Genomic DNA, 22,500 nt, shown 5'->3' on the forward strand with positions numbered 1-22,500 from the left:
GTAACTATTTTTGATTCTAAAATAAGAGGTAAGCAGTTGTTCTTTTAGTATACTTTAAACCAAACTTTGCAAGCTAATCCTCCCCCTTCAGGGGCGGTACCCCTGAAGTGGGGAGGATCTCCTTTTGGCATACAGTAGACTTGTCTACTGTATGTCAAGAGGGGGGCTTGCTTGTACACACACACACACACACACACACACACACACACACACACACACACACACACACACACACACACACACACACACTTACACAAAAAACAAACAACCTACTTGGTAAGTTTAACCTTTTATTGCTCTTAGGGAATGCAACTTTCATGCCTTTGAAATTCTAAGGGCCAAATAAAAAAATTCTTGAGTTAACGTAGTAATTTACTTTGGTAGGCTTTTGTTTTAAGTTCTGAATGTGTATCAAAACTATGGAAACTATCCTTAAGTGAATTTTACTAATTTTAAATGTTTAAAGTTACTCTTTTGATTGATATTAGAGGAATATTAATTACTAAGTCACAAAACTATTAATACAAATCAGATTTGATAAAGTTTCTAAAACTTAATAACTGGTACAAGGTTTTATTTCTTAATTCAAGGTGATCAAAAATTTCCCAAGGTCCTAGATTTTCAAAATAATTGGCACTGAATATTACCTAACCAGTATTGGTGACAATAGCTAACGAAATCATTCTTTCAGGTTCTGCTGCTCGGAACAGTGAATGCAACAGTCCTCTAAAAGCTGTTTCTAGACCTGAACACATTTCGAACCACCTTGCCCAAGATTGCCAGTGAAGATATGCCAAGCTGAAGGCGACAAGAGCACTGTAATAGCAAGGATTCAGTTACCATTGAACAAACCTTTAGACAATTCGAACCACCTTGCTTAAGACTGGAAGACACCTAGTAAGTTTGTGCCTGAAGCAGATGAGATGGTTTACTGATGATAGTTGGATCTATAAATGTTATCAATAAATTCCAATAAAAATTTCTTAGTTTTTAAGACCTGTGATTTTACTCAATTTTAAGTCTTTCAAGTGTACATAAGATTTTTTTTTTATGAAGTTTTTGGGATCTGTACGTATTTTAGTCTATGCACATATACAAATAGTTTTATGAAGTTAGTTTTCAGACTTAAGTTATTACTCTATTTTAGCCTAAAGTGTAATGCTATTCAAAAAGGCTGCTTATGAAGTTACTTCACATACTAAAGTAAAGTGTACATATCACACAAATACGATTTTTACGTTTTTGCAGATCTAAGATTTTAGTCCACTCTATTTTAGTCCACTCGATTTTAGTCGAAAGTATAGTATATATTATATAGATGGGATTTTCATGAAGTCTATCAAATATGATTTTGTCGAAAGTGTACATATATACAAATAGTTTTAGGAAGTAGTTATTAAAGGATTATTTGGTTGCAAAAATAAACCGAAATTGAGGCACTTGCAAATCCAGTTAACATGAATCAATAACTGGCTGTCAATGTAAAGTTTCCAGTGTTAACGTAGTAAAATAAACTGATTAACAGAGCGAAGTCTATATATAAAACTGATTAACAGAGCGAAGTCTTTATATAAAACTGATTAACAGAGCGAAGTCTTTATAACTCAATTCAATTTTCTAATTGAGTTTAAATTCCTTGGGTATTTCTTAAAGAGCATGTAGAACCTTAGCGTCCATATTCGTATGCTTTAGGGCTTAAATAAATGTCAACTATGTAATCGGTTTGGTCTAGCTGTGAATAATCTTCGGTTAACTAATAAGATCTCGAATAAGGATATGGGGAAGGAGTTTGGTCTAACTTTGAATAAATAATCTTCGGGTAACTAATAAGATCTTGAATAAGGATATGGGGAAGGAATAAGGTAGTTAGAACAATTGCACCAAAATCTTAAACACCAGGGAGAGCTATGCCAAAGGGAGATAACCGCCAAGAACAGGTAGTTAACTGCCACCGGTCCTAGTGCTTGGCCTTTGGCTTAAACTCTATATACCATTCCATTTTAACTATTATCCATGCTGGTGCAGTAACATGAGCTTAAAGGCTTGACTCTTGGGGGTGTGGCGATTTGTTGCAAGGTAATGCTTACGTTGTCTTGGCTGTTGCTCCCTGTAGATGATACTAATTTGGCGTCCCTTCAACCGCTACTACTGTACGTTGCTTTCTGCCCCTAATATCTATACATAGCCACTTGTCATTCGGATTCGGGCGACTTCTTGAGTCTCTCTCTCATTAAGGAAACGATCTTTGGGGTGGTAAGTGTGGTAGTAACTCAATGTTAATATTCGTCGAAAGACCTTTGTTTCCGTTACGAAGCCGATTCAGTGTTGAACGTTTTTGTCGTAAGGTCAGTGATTTCATATGAGTTTTTTTATTTAATTTTCTCTCTCTCTCTCTCTCTCTCTCTCTCTCTCTCTCTCTCTCTCTCTCTCTCTCTCTCTCTCTCTGGGGTGAAAGATAATTTAAGAAGTCACTTAAGCACCCGAAGGCAGGCCGTATACAGTGCTCATTGTATTAAGGAGCTGCTGAAATAAAATGGAATAGTTTGTTGTTGAAATAATTTCGTGAAGGTTATCTGTAAACTAATTATCCTTACTGCAGTCTGTCGCTTATCACTGGTGTTCGAATCTCCTTATTGGCTGATATTCCCCTTGTTAAAATATGCATACATAATCTTTCTCGCATCCTTTACTTTGCACCTGCTTGTACAGCATCCAGTTGATAGATATGAACTTCTTAGGGGGTCACTGCAAATTTAACGATTACCCTTATATTGGAGGTCCCGTAAGGAGGGGTGGGAGGTAGGGCCGTCAGTGCACCTCAGCTGCGGTGCACTGTAGGCATTACTTAGGTTCTTTGCAGTGTCCCTTCGGCCCCTAGCTGCACCCCCTTTCATTCCTTTTACTGTGCCTCCATTCATATTTTTTGTCTTCCCTATTACTTTCCACACTCTTCTAACAATTGATAAGCCCTTTGTTGGCCGAGTTGGTTGAGCTTCAGACCGTCATTCGATGGGCCGGAGTTCGATTCCCGCCGCCGGCTGATGAAGAGTTAGAGGAATTTATTTCTGGTGATAGAAATTCATTTCTCGCTATAATGTGGTTCGGATTCCACAATAAGCTGTAGGTCCCGTTGCTAAGTAACCAATTGGTTCTTAGCCACGTAAAATAAGTGTAATCCTTCGGGCCAGCCCTAGGAGAGCTGTTAATCAGCTCAGTGGTCTGGTAAAACTAAGCTATACTTACTTACTTTTTCTAACAATTGATTCACAGTGAACCGGGAGGTTTTCCTCCTGTTACGCCTTTCAAACCTTTTGCTGTCAATTTCCGTTTCAGCGCTGAGTGACCTTTGGCCTAAATTTGATATTCACTTCAATTAAGTTCCTTCAGCAATTGTCATTACCGGCTCTCCCACGTAATTATACTGAAATCACTCCATCCATTAACGCATTAAACAACCATGAAGACATAAAGAGGTCTTGTTGTGGACCCACATCCAACTATGAATCTCTTTCTTTTCGCGAGGGAAAACTTAAGGTACTATTTCCCCTTCATGATTTAGGGTAAGGAATGCATAAATAGCTTTGTATCAATACATATACAGCATATGTGTATGTATAAATATGTATAATAGACATAAACATATGTGTGCTTGGGTATGTGTATATGTTTGTGTGACGGGCAACTGCGTTATCTAATTAATAGATATACACATATATATATACAGGACAATTTAGGTCGAAGGCCAAGCGCTGGGGCCTATGAGGTCATTCAGCGCTGAAGGGAAAATTGCGAGCAAGAGGTTTAAAAGGTGTAACAGGAGGAAAACGTGGCTGTTACACTATATAAACATTGTTAGAAGAGGGTGGAAAATAAGATGGAAGAAAGAATATGAATGGAGGTGCAGTAAAAGGAATGAAAGAGGTTGCTGCTAGGGGCCGAAGGCACGCTGCAAAGAGCCTTTAGTAATGCCTACATTGCACCGCGTGAGGTGCACTGATGGCCCTACTCCACTACAGAGTTAATTTTAATGTATTTTTGCTCTTTGCAGGTTGCGGCGGGCACTCGTCACTTCTACGCTGCAGGTTCGGAAAATGGTAGTTTTAATCAGCTGTCGAGTACTACGATCTTTTGGTCTGTACTCTATACAAAATCATGCCGAATTAAGTGCATCGCATTACACGCTAAAATGTTTTGTGTTATAATTACTGGGATTCTGGTAGCTAAGGCACTGCATGTCATTGAATTGCTGTAAATATTTAACAGGTCATAAAGTAGTCGAACAAAAGACAATTGTTAGAAAGGTTGTCTATCTGTTGAAGTAGGGGGTTCATTAAGGTAAGGAAGTACCGTAGGTATACGTTAACTTACGTAGTTATCTGTTTGTATATATTTATGTATACACATATATGCATATCCCCATATATAAATCTATGTATATATATGTATTAATGCAATATATATATATATATATATATATATAATATATATAATATATATATATATATATATATATATATATATATATATATATACATACGTTAAATCTACGTATTAATGCAATATATATATGTATATATATATATTATATATATATATATATATATATATATATATATATATATATATATATATATATATATATATATATATATACGTTAAATCTACGTATTAATGCAATATATATATGTATATATATATATATATATATATATATATATATATATATATATATATATATATATATATATATATTTTATTCAGTCCTCATCATAGGTGGGCTAATCCTGGGTGAGATAGGCATGGGGATATGGAAGGGCAAGGCACATTATATGGATTCTTTATTCACTAGCGACGTATCGAGACAGAGTCCCATCTTCAGGCTAAAAGCAGAAAATAAATATTAACATTAATCCAAAACACATTTAAGAAAAGAAAGCGTAAAACAATGGTGAATTTATAAACAATTAAAAAATTTTTTTTGTAAAATTACGAGTTAAAAACTCAAAGAATGAGGAAAACCTTCCCTGTACGATGGTAGTGCCGCCAGTGCACCTCATACGGTGCACTGTAGGCATTACATAAGGTTCTTTGCAGCGTCCCTTCGGTCCCTAGCGTTAACCCACTTTCATTCCCTTTACTCTACTTACATACATTCCATTTTACTTTACACCCTCTCCTAACAATGTTTCATAGTGCAACTGCGAGGTTTTCCTCCTGTTACACCTTTCAAACCTTCTACTGTAAATTTCCGTTTCAGCGCTGAATGACCTTATAGGTCCTAGTGCTTGGCTTTTGGCCGAAATTCTATATTCAGCCAATCAATCAACACCTTGCTCAAGCGGGGTCATGCCAGCCCGTGTCAAGACGGTGGAAAAGTCAAGAAGAGCCAAACAACAGAGTGACGTTGCTTTATGTTAATTACAAGGGTACTGAGGTGGTACGGTTAATTGCCAAACTTTCAAGAACGACGAGCTCTGGTGTTCATATGATGATGTCATGATAACCTTAAAGTTATTATAATTTATGTTTGTAGTAAGGATTCTGGCGTGATTCCTGATATTTGATTGTTCCGAGCTGGATTATTTGCTGCCCGTTCGGCAACTTACACCTTTGTGAGCATCGCATCTCACCTTAAGCAACAGGCTCGTACTTCCTATGTAGGTCTGCAATTAAATAAATCCACGACACCAGACTGCATGAAGGGGGGCAACTTCTCTTTGTGTTTTAGGAAGCCACCGATAGTTCTGGGACTGACATAAGTGAATCTGGCAGCAACTGCTGGAAAGTGGTGATTCAAGATTTTCTTGAGAGAGGGTAAAAACTTCTTACCATGTATGTAAGTCAATTTGACGTTAATATCCTAGTTTCTGTGTCAAATACACTACACCAGGTGGATGAAAAAAAGTAATTGATAATTTTATTGGCATATTTAAAAAATAGGTCCGACGAGTAACAACAGTTGTTAGTAAAAAATCCCTCAAGAAATTTTATTTCATCATGGAATAATTTTCAACTCGATGTTAGGTTTACACCCTGAGGATGAGTGTTGACAAAGCATTTAATTTAAAATTATAAAAACAAAAACTAAAAATTCAGGCTAAGGCCGGTAAAAGTAGGTTTCCCGTAGATGGTCATGTTAAAACAGTTATTTTTTACTAAGTACCATTGTATCTAAAAAGGCTAATTATCCATTTTCTTCTAATTCGCAGGTAAATTTGATATTTTGAAGTTTAGAATTAGCATATTGTAAAAGGACTCGCTATGATGCCTATCTTTAAACAAAACAAAAGAGTCATCTGCGTCCCTCCGATGAAAATAGTAGTTTGAAAGATGAAGGGCAATTGCCCAGCAGCTCCCTTTAAATTTAAGCATAAAAATATTGCCGAATGGGCAGCTTAGAGGGTTGCCCATACCCATACCCTCTATTTGCAAATAAACATGTCCATTCTTTTTTTTAAACGTGCTTCGGATTAATGTAATATTTATTTTCTGCTTTTAACCTGAAGATGGAACTTTGTCTCGGAACGTCGCTAGTGAATAAAGAAACCTGACGCGGTGCACTGTAAGCGTTACTTAAGGTCCCTTGCGGTGTGCCTTCGGCCCCTAGCTACAACCCCTTTCGTTCCTCTTACTATACCTACTTTCATATTCTTTTTCTTCCATCTTACTTTCCAGCCTCTCCTAACAATTGATTCATAGTGCAACTGCAAGGTTTTCCTTCCGTTACACCTTTCAAACCTTTTAACTGTCAATTTCCGTTTCAGCGCTGAGTGACCTCATAGGTCCCGGTGCTTGGCCTTTGGCCTAAATTCTAAATTCAATTCAACTCAAGCAATTACCCCTTACATTAGCCCCCATTCTTATGACTGCTTGCAAGGCAATCACACGAAGAAAGCAAGCATAACGTCACAGGCGCCATCAATGCAAGCCGTGACTGCGACGTAATGAGCCCGCCTCACAATTAAGCTTTTGTGCCAAATGACAAAACAAGCGATTAGAAAGCAGGAATAATGAGAAACGTGAGAATGAGAACGCGTCAGAAAAAAGGAAAGTAGGAAACTCAGATCAATCGGGGGTCGATTTATTATTATTTTTGTCGTCGCATCGTCTGTCTCCTAAGATCCGGGAGTTTTGGTGGGTGGTACTTTCGCTTGTTATCTACATGTCTCCTACTCCGAGGTGCTAGTACTAAACATGGCATAGGCTCAATGGGACGCCGCGTTTAGTACTAGCCCCTCGTAGATCAAAGTATTGTATACACTCATTTCTATAATGTATGGTCGACATTTTATGTTAGTAAACGATATCTTTGATCCCCGAGGGGCTAGTACTAAACGCGGTGTCGCATTAAGCTTCTGCCATGTTTAGTACTAGCACCTCGGAGGTGACACGTAGACAGCAAGCCAAAGTAGCACCGTTTTGGTATTCATGCCGGCATCTATTTTGGTATTCTGGATTTGTTTCCCAATTAGAATTCGTTACTTCGGGTTATAGGGGACGGCTTCTGATGCTATAAGATACAGTACCTATCGGGTATTCTGTTCGCGGTTGGGAGTAAAAGTAAAGTCGCGCAAGCGCACACTTTCATAAAATACACACACACACAACCACGCACACACTCGCAAGTGAATACATACACAAACCCTTTCATTCCCTTTACTTTACCTCCGTTCACATTCACTTTCTTCCGTCTTACTTTCCACCCTCTCATAACAATGGTTTTATAGTGCAACTGCGAGGTTTTCCTCCTGTTACACTTTCCAAACCTTTTTACTGTCAAATTCCCTTTCAGTGCTGAATGACTTCATAGGTCCCAGCGCTCGGGCTTCGCCCAAAATTCGATATTGCGTTCCATTCCACACACACACAGATAAACTAAGATACGGTAATTTGTAACTGTGTGGAGCTGAAGCCATGATGAACAAGTGGGGAATGTTGATGAAGATCCACTGTGATCAGGAGAAAAAAAAAACAAAGTAAATATATGCGGAATATCTGATAGCAGCTCATTCACAACATTGGTCATTTCTCAACATATTTTGATTCAGCCTCATTTTCTTCTATCATGAGTTACTAAAGATGACTTCAGTACATGATCTTTATATTCATCTCTCTTGCACGATATGTATGTATGTATATATATATATATATATATATATATATATATATATATATATATATATATATATTATGTATGTATATTTATGTATATTATATATACAAGAATGTGTTATATATATACATATATATAATATATATATATATATTATATATACAATACATATATATATTATATATATATATATATATATATATATATATATATATATATATATATATATATATATATATATATATATATATATATATGTGTGTGTGTGTGTGTGTGTGTGTGCGTGTGCGCGTGTGTGTACTAATTTATATTCACGAATTAATAAAAACGACACAGTTTCCTCACACCTTCAGGAAATATCCTGAAGAAAAGCTTCGGCAGTATAAACCAGTCTTTATGTCAAAGGTACCTACCTACAGCATACCTATGGTTGACTGAGAGAGAGAGAGAGAGAGAGAGAGAGAGAGAGATTCCATACCAACCTTCACCCTAATCATCTTGCGACCTCCGGGACCGCCCTGTGCCCCCAAACTTTCTATAAGCCTTATCCTACCATACCTTTGCCTATCCTTACATCCTCAAGCCCATCGAAGGAAGGAGGAGCTTAGGAGACGTGACATAGAAGCTGAGGAGAATGAGGGAAGAAAGGAGGAGGAGGAGGAGGAGGAGGAGGAGGAGGAGGAGGAGGAGGAGGAGGAGGAGGAGGAGGGGGGGGAAAGCTCCAGACCTCTGTAACTGGAGAGAGAAAGTTCGCCCAACGACAGTTCCTTCTTCTTCTTCTTCTTCTTCTTCTTCTTCTTCTTCTTCTTCTTCTTCTTCTTCTTCTTCACGCCAGCGTGAAGAAGATGCCTCAGGGAAAGAATGATGGATAAACGATCCTTACAGTGGAATGCGAAAGAGAGAGAGAAAAAAAATACTGATGTCAACATAACATTAAGTATATTTGAAAAAACAGAGATCGGTTAAATATAATTAATTTCAAAGTTTAATTTTTAAGAAAGACTTCATTCACGAGAGGCCGATCGTCTTTTCTTCCACTGTCCTTCGACCCTGAGCATTTATCCTTTACGGTACGTCTTCCTCTCCACATTTTTCTTTCTTGTAGGCCTAAGCTCGGGAGGGCTTCTGATGACCAGCGCTGTATACACCCGGAGGTCGGTTAGGTGAAACGTACACATAAGATATCTAAGTAATTTCCCTTCATACATTCACGTAGTTTTTATGAATCAAATTGATATACCGCAGGACTTGTCGATACTCATAATTAATTTGTACACGAGTGTATAGTTAACAAATGGTGTATTAGGTACAGCGCAGCCATCTGTCAATATATGTAGTATGAACGTTAGTATGTCTGTATTGCATATATGATATGTATGCATACACGCAAACACACACATATACTATATCTATCTATCTATCAATCTATATATATATATATATATATATATATATATATATATATATATATATATATATATATATATATATATATATATATATATCCATCCCAAAATATTAAGCCACAAATATCGTTTAATATCGGATTCACTATACCTTAGGAATAACTTTTACCCCAGGGGAATTATAATTAGTAATTGCATTTATCCTTTCCAAGATTGAAACCTGGGTCTTTAGTTTACATGCAATAATAGATATTCGACTGTGACCGCTCGATTATCTAGGGAGATGTGCTGATGTCGACTCTGCTGTACGTATCTCTGTCGAATTCTGGTTCTGTACTTGAAATCGATATTAACTCATCTCCACCATGGTAGGTGATAGGCAAGTTTGTAACACTTGGCTAATTATGAATTTTTGTCACTTGGACACGCGTGAGTTTTTCGTGTTCCCGAATATTAATCCACAAATATCATGTAATATTGAGTGAGGTCAGCATACCTTGGGAATAGCTTACTCCCAAGGGGAGTTATAACTGATATGTCCAAAATCACACGCACACACACACACTCACACACATAATTATATATATATTTATATGTGTGTGTGTGTGTATGTATGTATGTACTGTATGTATGTGTGTGTGAGTGAGTGCTCGTTTGAGTGTTCGGGAGGTTAATATTGTTGTTTTCCTACATCAGTGAATCAAGTATTAATCATAAATCACATCCTTAAAGATTTCACAACTTCATATATGCAGTATAGAACACTCAAACATAAGTTTCATCTGGTCCATTCACATGAAACTTCTCACATATAGGAAGCTCTCTTACTCCGGGCAGATGCTGAGGCATTTCTTGCTAACAATTATATAATTCTTTTTACTTCATCGAGGCATCAATTCAACACCAAGAATCTGTAGATCTATTCCTCTTTTCCATAGATTTAATAACATTTCAAAAATAATTACTCCCAATATGTTTTCCCGACAAATAATTGACAAAGCATTCATAGATTTTACTTCACATTTTTTTTTCTGAACTCCTGATGTCGATCTAGTTCCCACCTACTGTATGATTATTCTTTACTCTCATTGCTCCATTAGTTATTGCATTAACTCTAAAGACTCAAAGTTAATCCATCACTATGTCCTTCAAGGCCAAAGTAACATTTACCAAACGATATTCCTAGCTTCCATTTACTCTTTTGTTTGTAGTTAGAAATATGTCTCTATTCTCCACAATTTCTCTTCTCTGTCATCAGTAAGCGTTCACTGTTAACAAACTTCAGCCTCTCCTGTCTTGTTTACAATTTCGCCTCTTGTCTGTCAACTTTGTACCTTTTATTTCCCTTCCTGACTTCTGCCTTCGCTCTTAATAAATGTTATGCATCTGTGGAGACAAGGTAAACCTTGACTTTAGCTTGTAATAGATCTGCCACTCTCATCTACATATTCTTTCAAAGGATTAACTTACTTTTAATCCTATTCGACAAACTATACCCATCCCATTCATATTCAAAATATTCCACACTTTGATTAAATTAGTTTTATCCCAAAATTTCTTTTAATTTTAAACACCTTCCTGGGCCTTGTAAAATTCTAGGTCTATGAACCTTCTTCGTCACCTGAAGCCTATTTGATTCGTTTCGTAATGCACTATCTGTGTTGACCACTTTCCTTATACTTTCGCAGATATTCTCTGAAATGTTAAATTTATGCAAGTCTTTCAGTCCTTTCCTGTCAGGCTTCCTATGGCATGTATGGAAAGTTGATCTCGTCATCTGTTTCTCAAGAGCATTCTTTCCGTGAGCTATAACTTCCTTTCCCTAGTCTACACTTTCACCATCATTATGAAACATCACATTTGCAATTCTGTCGACTCTGCTGTCTTTCCATTCAACATATCTTTGCCACCTTCCCTAAATCTGTAGCCGTCACTTCCATCAACATTCCCAGTTTTTAGTCGGTCGCATCAACTCTGACACCTGTCAACTCTCTTCATTCAACAATCCATTTAAATATTGACATCAATACCACATTGCATTCTTTGCTGATTGTCCATTTTCTCTTTTGTTATTTATTTCGATGCCAATATCCTTGTTTCCCCGAAATTTCATGTTCATATCCATCTCATCCATTTCACTGGATCTTATTTTCTATGGAATAGTCTTCTCCAGTTTTATGAATTCTCCCAAGTGTTATATCTGTCTTGCTATGACGCTACAAGTGACTTTACATTCTCTATCGTTGATCATATTAGCATTATCCTTCCATTAACCTAATTTGTTTTTCCTTAATGCCTATATACCACTTCACTGATCCATCCATAAAACCGATTAAATGGCCCTTTTTACTTCTATCCCACATTTGTATCTTCTTTCTGTATTTCCCTTTATTTAATCTTACTTCTTCCTTTTGAGCACCATATTCTTTGGAAGCTTGAATTTCAAGTCAATGGCCCCTGAGGCTTGTTCCATGTGAATAGGTTTCATCTTCTGAATAATGATAATAATAATATGTTGATTATCAGCCTGTTCTTCACGAGGATTCCAAATATACAAACACCCCCACTATTGGACTCTTCCAGCCAACTAAAAAATCATCCCAATTTCACTTTCGCATCCTTCCAATGATTGACTATACAGTGAACGTGACGTCAAGTCTAGCGTAGGCAATAGGCAATACATACAGCCACGCCCAAGAAATCAGTCGTTTTGGCAACGCTGAAGAATCAGAGCTCCGGTGCAGATGGTCAATTTCGCTCCTTGCTGGATAGCTGACATAGAAAAAGTGACCATACTTTAAGAAAAAGTGCCATTTAAGATGGGGCTTACTTTAGCTGTCCTGCCCAGATGCACGCTTTCAGATTAAGCTTTCGTTCATGTTCCTGGCCATAAATAGTGCTATGTTGTCCCTGGAGACATCTGGACACAGAAATGAGTGAATGAAACAATCATTAATAGTGGGGCAGATAAGAGGAATTTTTTAGAAGAATCTTGCAAATGATGATACAAGCATCAAATTTGGCACAATTGTTCTAAAAGGGATACTAATCAAACTTGCCCGATTGGCCAATTGAAAATCCAAAATGACGGCCATTTTTCAAGATGGCCGCCAAAATAACCACCTGAAGTTGATGTTTTGCTTAGAAATATTTGTAGTTGTCTGAATTGCATGATCTAAGTGTGGATTCCTATGTTTTTAAACCTGCTGATGTATATTTTCTAGTTTATAGCATGGTTAAGGCACTGTATTAAAGGAGTGATTGTCGGGCACTACCAAGGCACATTGGTGACATCACTGCTGTGAAACTCAGCATGGGGTTCAGTGTCAGCTAAGTAGGAAATTTATGTTGGCATCATACTGCAACAACCTACTAGTATCCCACATGCTGCCTAATCAACCCCAAATCAGTTAGGCAGCCGCACCTGAATGGACAGGACGTGCCAGGGCGGGAGAGCTGAACCAAGGATAACAGGGTTTTAGTTGTCTGGATGGTGTACAGATTGCACGGGACTTATGACACTGGATGAATGATCGGACAAGGTGTATGGCACAGTGCAAGAACCTAGTTGTATCCCGTACAGGAAAGTGCCTATTGTATATTACAGGACATAAGAGGCCTATTATACTATTACATGTACAGGGTGGTAAAAGTATAAACCCTCGACCCTGAACGTCATCGTAATCATGGATGCGAACTCTACTGGACGATCATGGAAAACAGACTGGACCAAGTGTTGCCTATGTCAGGAGGTTAAGAAAAAAGATCTAAAATCTCCCCAGGCCAATCCTACCAGAAGAGGGGATGATGGATATATGAACCTGGCAAAGAATATTCCTCTGTTTCACTCACTCAATGGGCTACCAATCAAGCTAGACCCTGCAAGACTTGACGAAGGTTCTTGGATAGAGGAAATGTTGAGAAAAAATAAGGCACAATATCATGAGAATTGCAGGCTTCTGCTCAACAACACAAACTTACACCGAGCTGAAAAAAGAGCAAGTCATGTAGGTACTAGTGATGATGGCAGTAGAAGTAAGATTCCACGAAAGCTCCAAGAAACTAAAACAAAAGAATGCTTCTTCTGCGAAACTGAAGGAGGGGAACTTAGAGAAGCAATGACAATGCAAGTGAATAGGAGAATAAATGAATGTGCCAAAACACTCAGTGATACAAAACTTCTCACCAAACTAAGTGCAGGAGATGTCGTAGCCCAAGAAGTGAAATATCACCCTGGCTGTTTGGTGGCATTGTATAACCGAGAACGGGCATTCCTAAAGGTGCAGGAGCAAGAAAAAGCACAGGAACACTGGAAGGATGCATATCCAATTGCTTTCTCTGAACTAGTCACCTACATCTACGAGATGAAACATGCCAGTGGGAGGCCACCGATTTTCAAGCTTGCTGATTTGACCAAGCTTTACAAGCAGAGGCTGGAACAGCTTGGTGTTGACTCGCCTAATGTTCATCCTACTCGACTCAAGGATCAGCTGCTTTTGCCCATTCCACAGCTGCAAGCTAAATGCCAAGGATGAGAAGTTCTGTTGGCTGTTGAAACTGATGTAGGTTCAATCCTATCAGAAGCATCCTGTTATGGTGAAGCGATCCATCTAGCAAAAGCCGCTGGGATAATAAGACAAGACATGCTCCGTCAGAAGTCGAATTTCAGCAGCTATTTTCATGACAAAGACTTAGAACAGGCTGTGCCATCATCACTGCTTCAGTCTGTATGCATGATCGAACATGGTGCAGACATCAAGTCCCAACTCCAACATGGAGCATCGAAATCAGACTTTGCTATATCACAACTTCTACAGTACAACTGCTTCGCCAAATACAAGGAAGGAACTGATGTTCATAGGCATTCCAAGGACCGGGAGCCACATTTTGCACTCTACATGGGCCAGTATGTGTTTGCCAAGACGAGGAAGAGACAGATAATTGAAATGCTCCATGAGAATGGGCTCAGCATATCATATGACCGAGTCCTAGAAATCTCAGCACAGTTACAAGAAGCAGTTGTTGCACAGTATGTGGAAGATGGAGTAATCTGTCCCCCAGTCTTGAGAAAGAATTTGTTCACAACTGGAGCAATTGACAACATAGATCATAATCCGACTGCGACCACAGCTGAAACATCTTTACACGGTACAAGTATGTCCATTTTCCAGCATCCAAACACAGAAAATCCTGGTGATGAACGTGAGCCACTCAAACTAGATATATAGTTCCAGAGCTTCCAGAAGCATACACCAACATTCGACCAGCATACATCACCAAAAACCCCAATCCTCCTCCAGTTGCAAGCCAATCCTTACCAGCACCAGAGTCGATCAGGTCACATTTGAAAGGTGACGGAGGAGCAACTGGGTTGACAGAAGACCCATCAGCACTTCGTAGGTGGATGGTCGCTGGACCTGAAGTTAGTCGTCTACTAGCTGGATACGAGGCCATGTCTGGTATGAAGGATGCCACATACAGCAGCAGACACCACGAGCAAACACCGAGTGCCCAGAAATCTTTCTTTGAAAAGGTGAAATCACTCTCTGCAGTGATGCAGGAGATGGGTAGCCCATTCCAAGAAGAATCAGAAGACCTGATGGTGTTAGATACAAAGAACATTGCAGACCCAACTCTAGCTGAAATGGTAGCTACACATCACTGGTTGGAGGAAGTCTTCCTCACTGAGAATGTGGCTGATGCAGTCAGCATATCATGCAACACAGAAAAGGAGCCGTCCATTTAAAGTGAGCATATCGGCAATGATGCCTATGTGGCGAGACCAGGCACACACTGTCGCAACTATCAAGCATGCCATGGAGAAGGTCTGTGATACAGTGGCTTTTTTGAACCCACAGCAGACACCTGTAATTGTTGCTGACCAACCATTGTATGCTCAGACGAAACAAATACAGTGGAAGTGGCAAAAATATGGAGATGACAAGTTCATAGTCATGTTTGGAGACCTTCATGTAGAAATGGCTTCACTGAGATCGATAGGAACATTACTACGAGACAGTGGGTGGACCAGTGCCATTGTGGAAGCAGGGGTGGCCTCATCTGGTACATCAGAGTCTTACCTGTCTGCATCCAGTATCGCAAAGACAAGACAAGCACACCAGATTACAGCATGCAGCTTGTACAAACTGATGAAGAAGGCATATCATGATTTCTGCTCTGAAGAGTCTAGCACATCAGAAATAACCTTTGAGGATTGGTGCGAAAAACGGAAGAAAGAGAGTCCTCAGTTCCAATTCTGGAGTCTGGTGCTGGACATGGAACTCACGATGTTCACCCTCATCCACTCATTCAGAGAAGGAGACTTCAACTTGTACTGTGAAGCACTTTCAGAAATGGTGCCTTACTTCTTTGCAAATAACAATGTTAACTATGCCCGGTAGATCACTATTCACCTCTGAGATATGATGTCACTTGAACAACAACATCCAGATGTGGCCAAGAAGTTTCACAATGGTAACTTTGTCATCCACAAGTTGAGAAGAGAATTCTCTGGCATGGCAATTGATCTAGCGCACGAGGACAATAATGCAGTGATCAAAGGTGACGGAGGAGCAACTGGGTTGACAGACGACCCATCAGCACTTCGTAGGTGGATGGTCGCTGGACCTGAAGTTAGTCGTCTACTAGCTGGATACGAGGCCATGTCTGGTATGAAGGATGCCACATACAGCAGCAGACACCACGAGCAAACACCGAGTGCCCAGAAATCTTTCTTTGAAAAGGTGAAATCACTCTGCAGTGATGCAGGAGATGGGTAACCCATTCCAAGAAGAATCAGAAGACCTGATGGTGTTAGATACAAAGAACATTGCAGACCCAACTCTAGCTGAAATGGTAGCTACACATCACTGGTGAGGCAAAGAGCAGTTCCTATCATTTATGAAAGGGCTAGAGGATGAAGCTGAAAGTCTTTTCTATCATCCAATCAAGAAGAACCTGTTTCATTCTTCAAACAAGAACAGGTTGAGGGAATTTCTAAGGAGAAAGTCCTAAAAGATGACTGTCATTTATTCTTGCGACTGTTCATCTCAAGCCAGAACAGACAGTGTGACTTGCAAGAATTCTTCAAGCACGAGAATCAGTCATATCCTGCATCTCTCAGTGACAGCGGCAAGCTTCATACGTGTCAAAAGTCACAGCTGGTTGGAATTCTTGAAGTGCAAGTGAATGTCCCAGTGGGAGAACCAAAGGGAGATACAATCATCATTGATGGTTCAGCACTTATCAATGCCTCACCTCCACGTACTTCAAAGACATTTAATGACGATGGCAAAGAAGACATCATCCCAAAGGTGGAATCCTATTGTGCTCGGTACAAGCGGGTGGACATAGTCTTTGATGTATACAAGAACTCAAGTCTGTAATCAGAGACGAGGTCAAAAAGGGGGAAAGGAATCAGAAGAAGAGTGACAGGAACAAGCAAGACACCAGGAAAATGGCAAAGCTTCCTTCGTGACCCCAGCAACAAGACTGAACTGTTTCACTTCCTGGCCAAAAAGATGTGTGAAGCAGAAACGACAAGCACAGTCATCATCACAAAAGGAGAGGATGTCATTAGCAACACAGTGAAGTCTCTGGATGCTGTGTCCCCATGTTGTCATGAAGAAGCTGACAGTCGAATATTTGTTCACGCTAGGGATGCAAACTTTGACTGACGGAGACAAGTCTATAATCATCAAGGCTAATGACCCAGATGTGCTAGTCATAGCACATCTGTAGTGCCATCCTTCCAGAAACTAGGTCTTTAGGAAATGTGGATTGCCTTTGGCCAAGGAGCCCATATACGATGGATTCCAGTCCATGAGGTAGTTTTAGCAATTGGGCTTGAGAAAGCTAGAGGGATCCCCTACTTTCACGCATTCACTGGATGTGACATTGTGTCTTCCTTCCGTGGGAAAGCGAAGAAATCTGCATGGCAGACTTGGAATGTATTTGATATTACTGAAACATTCATCAATCTCAGCCAGCATCCAACATTGATTCGTGATCTTGACATGCAGAGGCTGGAAAGATTCGTTGTCCTCATGTACGACAGATCAAGCGCAGCCACTGGTGTGGACGAAGCAAGACTAGATCTGTTTGCCAGCAAGCAGAGGCCGTACCACTCAATTCCACCAACACAGGCAGCCCTCAGAGAACATACAAAGCGTGCAGCCTACCAAGCTGGGATCATCTGGGGCCAGGCAACCCACTGTAATCCACACATGAGCAGTCCAGCTGAATGGGGTGGACATAGAAAGGAGAAGCATGGCAGATACATTGGACAACACTACCACCGATTGCAGCAAGCTGTCAAGAATTGACAAAGTGCTCCTGTAAGAAGGTTTGCAAAGAGAGATGCAAGTGCTCTCAGGCAGAGCTTCCCTGCACATCACTCTGCAGCTGCATATGTGAACAGTAGCAGATCGAGAAACAGCAGCACTGTACGCATAACTTTGAAAATGTACTAGCTGGGACAAAACTCATGTAAAGAAAGACAAACATCTTGGTGGTCATCTTGAGAAATACGTCTCAGAGTGCTTTTTAAACAGGAAAATATAGTTCAGCAGGCTACAAAACATAGGAATCCACACTTAGATCAAGCAAATCAGACAACTACAAATATTTCTAAGCAAAACATCTACTTCAGGTGGTTATTTTGGCGGCCATCTTGAAAATGGTTGCCATCTTGGATTTTCAATTGGCCAATCGGGCAGATTTGATTAGTATACCTTGGAGGACACTTGTGCCAGGTTTGATGCTAGTATCATCATTTGTATGATTTTTCTGTTATCTGCCCCACCATAAGCTCCAGTGATCACAGTGGCTGACAAAGTTCATCACAAGACGCATATTTTTTCTCTTCCTCCTCTTTGCTTGTATTTTGATCTATGCGTCTATCTCTCAGTCTCTCTCCACACGTTGCTTCAAGTGCTCAAGTGGCAATTAGTAAATGTTGCATTAAGCTGCAAAATGGTTCTTATTCATATTTTTAGCTGCTTTTTCCACTTATTTATTCCATTCTATACCTTTGTTACTAAACATTTCGTTCTCTGTATCCTTCCCTCGATTCCTTTCCCATTCCCTTTTCTAATTTTTTTTAATAGGTTATCACTCAAACAACTACAGAAGCAATAGTTATACCATATCCTTGAAACTTCTTAGTAAGACCTCTGTCCAACACATGACAAACTCAGAACATACACAGAAAGGGCGAATGAAGTGACAAACCATAAAGTAGAATTCTACCTCAAGCAGAGGAAACACAGAAAACCAGGTACAAAACTCTGTAGAAAATATTCAGTTTAGCGTTTCATCTATTTGACTTTGCTGGGCAACTGTCGTTTCGACAGATTTGCATAGCAGCTCAAAGCATTCTTAGGTTTTTACCGTGGAGTCAGCCTGGCACCTGATTGCTTTGAGATTGCATAGCACCTCCTGTCCTAGTGGAGATTTGGTGTTTCCTTTCCCGGGCCAAGGGGGAATCAGACCCTGTTTCCTTTTATTTGTTATTTATGCTGGACACTCCAAAACCACTGAGTATTACATTTCCATTACTAATTATATTAACAGTAACCTGTGCATCCACTTTATATATATAGATATATAAATAAATAAATATATATATATATATATATATATATAATATATATATATATATATATATATATATATATATATATATATATATATATATATATATATATATATATATATATATATATATATTATACATATACATACATATGCATATATTGAAATATATATACATACATACTGTATATATACCATATAATATTTGAATTAAAGTAAACCACATTTTAAAATCACCTAGACTGTATTCTTTTTCTTATTATTCCACAAATTTTTCAGGTTTCCCAAACAAAAAAAGAAGGCAGAATGTACTATATTCCGTGGAGAGATGACCATACCGCGCGGTAAGAAAAGACCTGTCATTAGGACCATTCACACCTAAAAGGTCACGAGGTGGAAAAAAGCAGGCTGGAACTCTGGTCAAATCAGAGGTCCCAAAACAGAGGTAAGACTTTAACAGTATTCTTTGTTGTATTGAATTATCTGTTTATGTTTACCTGTGGTTGTCAGAAACCGAAATCTTTGTAGGAGACGCCGACAGAAAATATTAAAAGGAGTAAATTAACTCACGTGTTGTGGTACTACAATTACATATTCCTGTAATGTAGAAGCTTTCATTACACCCTCCCATACTCACACACACACATGCATAAATATATATATACATGTATATATATATATATATATATATATATATATATATATATATATATATATATATATATATATATATATATATATGCAAATATACATGGGCGCGCGCGCACACACACGTATGCTCAACTGCACTTGTGCGTAAGTGTGATACTCTAATTCTCGGGCCATTTCCTGAATCGGTGAAAGCATATGCCAGGTGTGTACTGAACGTACCTGAATAACCGGGTTCCATATGCTGTCATAACCTTAAGACAATAGTTGAAATTTCACAACTTTTCCCGACATCAGGAAGCTAGGGCGAAAGTTGCAATGAACGAGGACCTGACTAGAAATGCAAAGTGCTCCGGGTTAGTGGCTGATCTACAATTATCGAATGCGTTCCCCCTCCGAAATCAACTTCCTGCGCACCCCGTGAGATAATGAGAAGTTTTGTTCTTCTTAAACTGACCTTTTCAATTGCTACCTCATGGGAATCTTGTCAGCGGGCAAATTCGTTCCTGCTCTCTGCTGACGTCTTCTGAATCCAGGTGTATCTGTTTTATCTACTGTTCCAGCATATTTATTTATTTATCACCTCGTCCTGTAACTTGTCTCTCTCTCTCTCTCTCTCTCTCTCTCTCTCTCTCTCTCTCTCTCTCTCTCTCTCTCTCGCTGCAGGCTGATTTTCCTTTGGAGTCCTCTTGGGTTTAAAGTCTGTTGACTCTGTCCATAAGGGTTTTCAGCTGAAGATTTAGAGAAAGAAAGAAAGAAAAGTGTGTCTGACAGTTCTTTGTGCTATTGAACATGACAGGTATTGAATGATTCAGGACTGGAAGTGCAATATCAGTAGTTTTCTGAAGCCTCCTTTGACAGAGTATCCGTTTCCTTCCCTAAAAATAATCTTCTTTTGTTCCTAAAGCATTTGCTCGCTCAGGTTTACTTTAAGTTCATTCTTATTTTCAATGCTAGTGGCAAACCTTTTGTCTTGCAGCTGCACTTCATAAAATTACCTTCTTTGAATTCACTGGCATTCTAAATTCATCATCTTACTGTTATGCTGCTGTGATAACAAACATACATATGCACACACATTTATATTATATATATATATATATATATATATATATATATATATATATATATATATATATATATACATACATACATATATATATGAATGTCTTTTACTGTAATACTACAGTATAATATGAAGATAAAAAGGCCCATAAAACACTATTTGAACGTTGCAACCATATATTTCGTTCACTTCCTTCTGTGCCCCTGTTCACTGGTAAAATATGAACAGATGAAATGTTACAAGGGTATATATACAATGCATATATAGGTGTGGCATTACCATCGGAGACTTAATGCCACACCTATATATGCTTTGTATATATACCCTTGTAACATTTCATCTGCCCATATTTCTCCAGTGAACAGGGGCACAGAAGGATGTGCCCGAAATATATGGTTGCAACGTTCAAATAGTGTTTTATGGGCCTTTTTATCTTCATATATATATATATATATATATATATATATATATATATATATATATATATATATATATATATATATATGTATGTATATACATATATCTGTATGTGCTGTATCCTAATATGGGATATAAGTCCACAATGATGTTTGAAATTATGTAGACACACAAGATCCCATTTTTTCCAGTAGAGACTATTACAGAATGCTCAAGATAAGAATGATTTCTTTTAAAGCTGCATTGACGATAACTGACAACCCGTGAATATCTATATGCCAGTGACATAAATTGGGATATCATCACCTATCCATAAACTTGATTATGTTAATGATGCATTGATATGAAGTATAATCATTTTTCAAACTTGGCTACTTCCCTATTTTCAAGAATGGATGTGCATTATTTCATATATCCTAATCAAAGTGTTCCTCGTGGCTTTCTTCACATTAGAATCCTATATTAAGATCAAGGAAAATATCTCCATTATGTCAAGTTGTCCATTGCTGACCAGATTCCTTTTAAATAGTAGCACAATTATGAGGAATGACGTGAATTTTGCAAATAAAGCAATAGAGGGTGAAATTATGGGTTTAAATACCGTAGAGTTTACATCGTTATACCCTTATAGTACAGTTCGGTTAAATTCAGTGTTCATATAACGCGTTTTTTTTCAGTTGTGCCATTTCTAACCGCAGGTATTATTCATGTCAGCCATCTCGTTTTGAAAGAAGACAAAAAGGCAATGAAGAAATCGAGAACTGGCATTCATACGCGCTTAAGTTATAGCACCATTTTGGAAATATGGTGGAACGAACTCAGCAACCAATATTAGTCGGAGAATCTTACAGTAACGGGTCTAGTTGTTAGAAAAATTGCCTTGGGAAGGGTAGGGAAAATATCGTGCTTATGTAAAGCAGATCTGAGGAACTGTAAAAATTATTACGCGTGGGAAGAGGCAAAAAAAAAAAAAAAACCTGACTGTCTAGACCGAAAAGAGTAAAAAAATTGATCTCGTTTTGTGGTTAAGATCATTATCACGAGAGAAAACAACTTGCTAACCTGGCCCTACCGCCGAGTATAATCGGTAACATGACTCTTTTTATCACAAATCTATATTTATCTCTCTACTTTCAAAATTGCGCTGAATATGTAAGTAGGCCATTTTTTCCGTAGAATGTAATTCGTTGCCTCCTTTTGTCTTTCGTTACTTAATGAACGATGGGTCCTTTCGTTGTGTCTTAAAAGATTTGCTT

The 22,500-nt window shown here is 38.5% G+C and overlaps 1 long non-coding RNA gene across 3 annotated transcripts in view; it reads left to right on the plus strand.

The window, feature by feature from the left end:
* LOC136854914 (uncharacterized) overlaps positions 1-22,500 on the plus strand; it is a 71,304-nt gene that overhangs the window by 383 nt on the left and 48,421 nt on the right. For 2 of the 3 annotated variants that reach the window (XR_010857832.1, XR_010857833.1), the window contains exons 2-5: positions 1-28; positions 692-897; positions 4,049-4,082; positions 19,393-19,558. The exon at positions 1-28 is cut by the window's left edge and continues 78 nt beyond it. This is a non-coding gene — a long non-coding RNA (uncharacterized lncRNA). Of the gene's footprint in view, positions 29-691; positions 1,528-4,048; positions 4,083-19,392; positions 19,559-22,500 lie in introns of those variants that run through there. The other variant, XR_010857831.1, reaches the window with a different exon arrangement.

This window comes from Macrobrachium rosenbergii, chromosome 3 (assembly GCF_040412425.1).
Source record: "Macrobrachium rosenbergii isolate ZJJX-2024 chromosome 3, ASM4041242v1, whole genome shotgun sequence".
NCBI lineage: Eukaryota > Metazoa > Arthropoda > Malacostraca > Decapoda > Palaemonidae > Macrobrachium > Macrobrachium rosenbergii.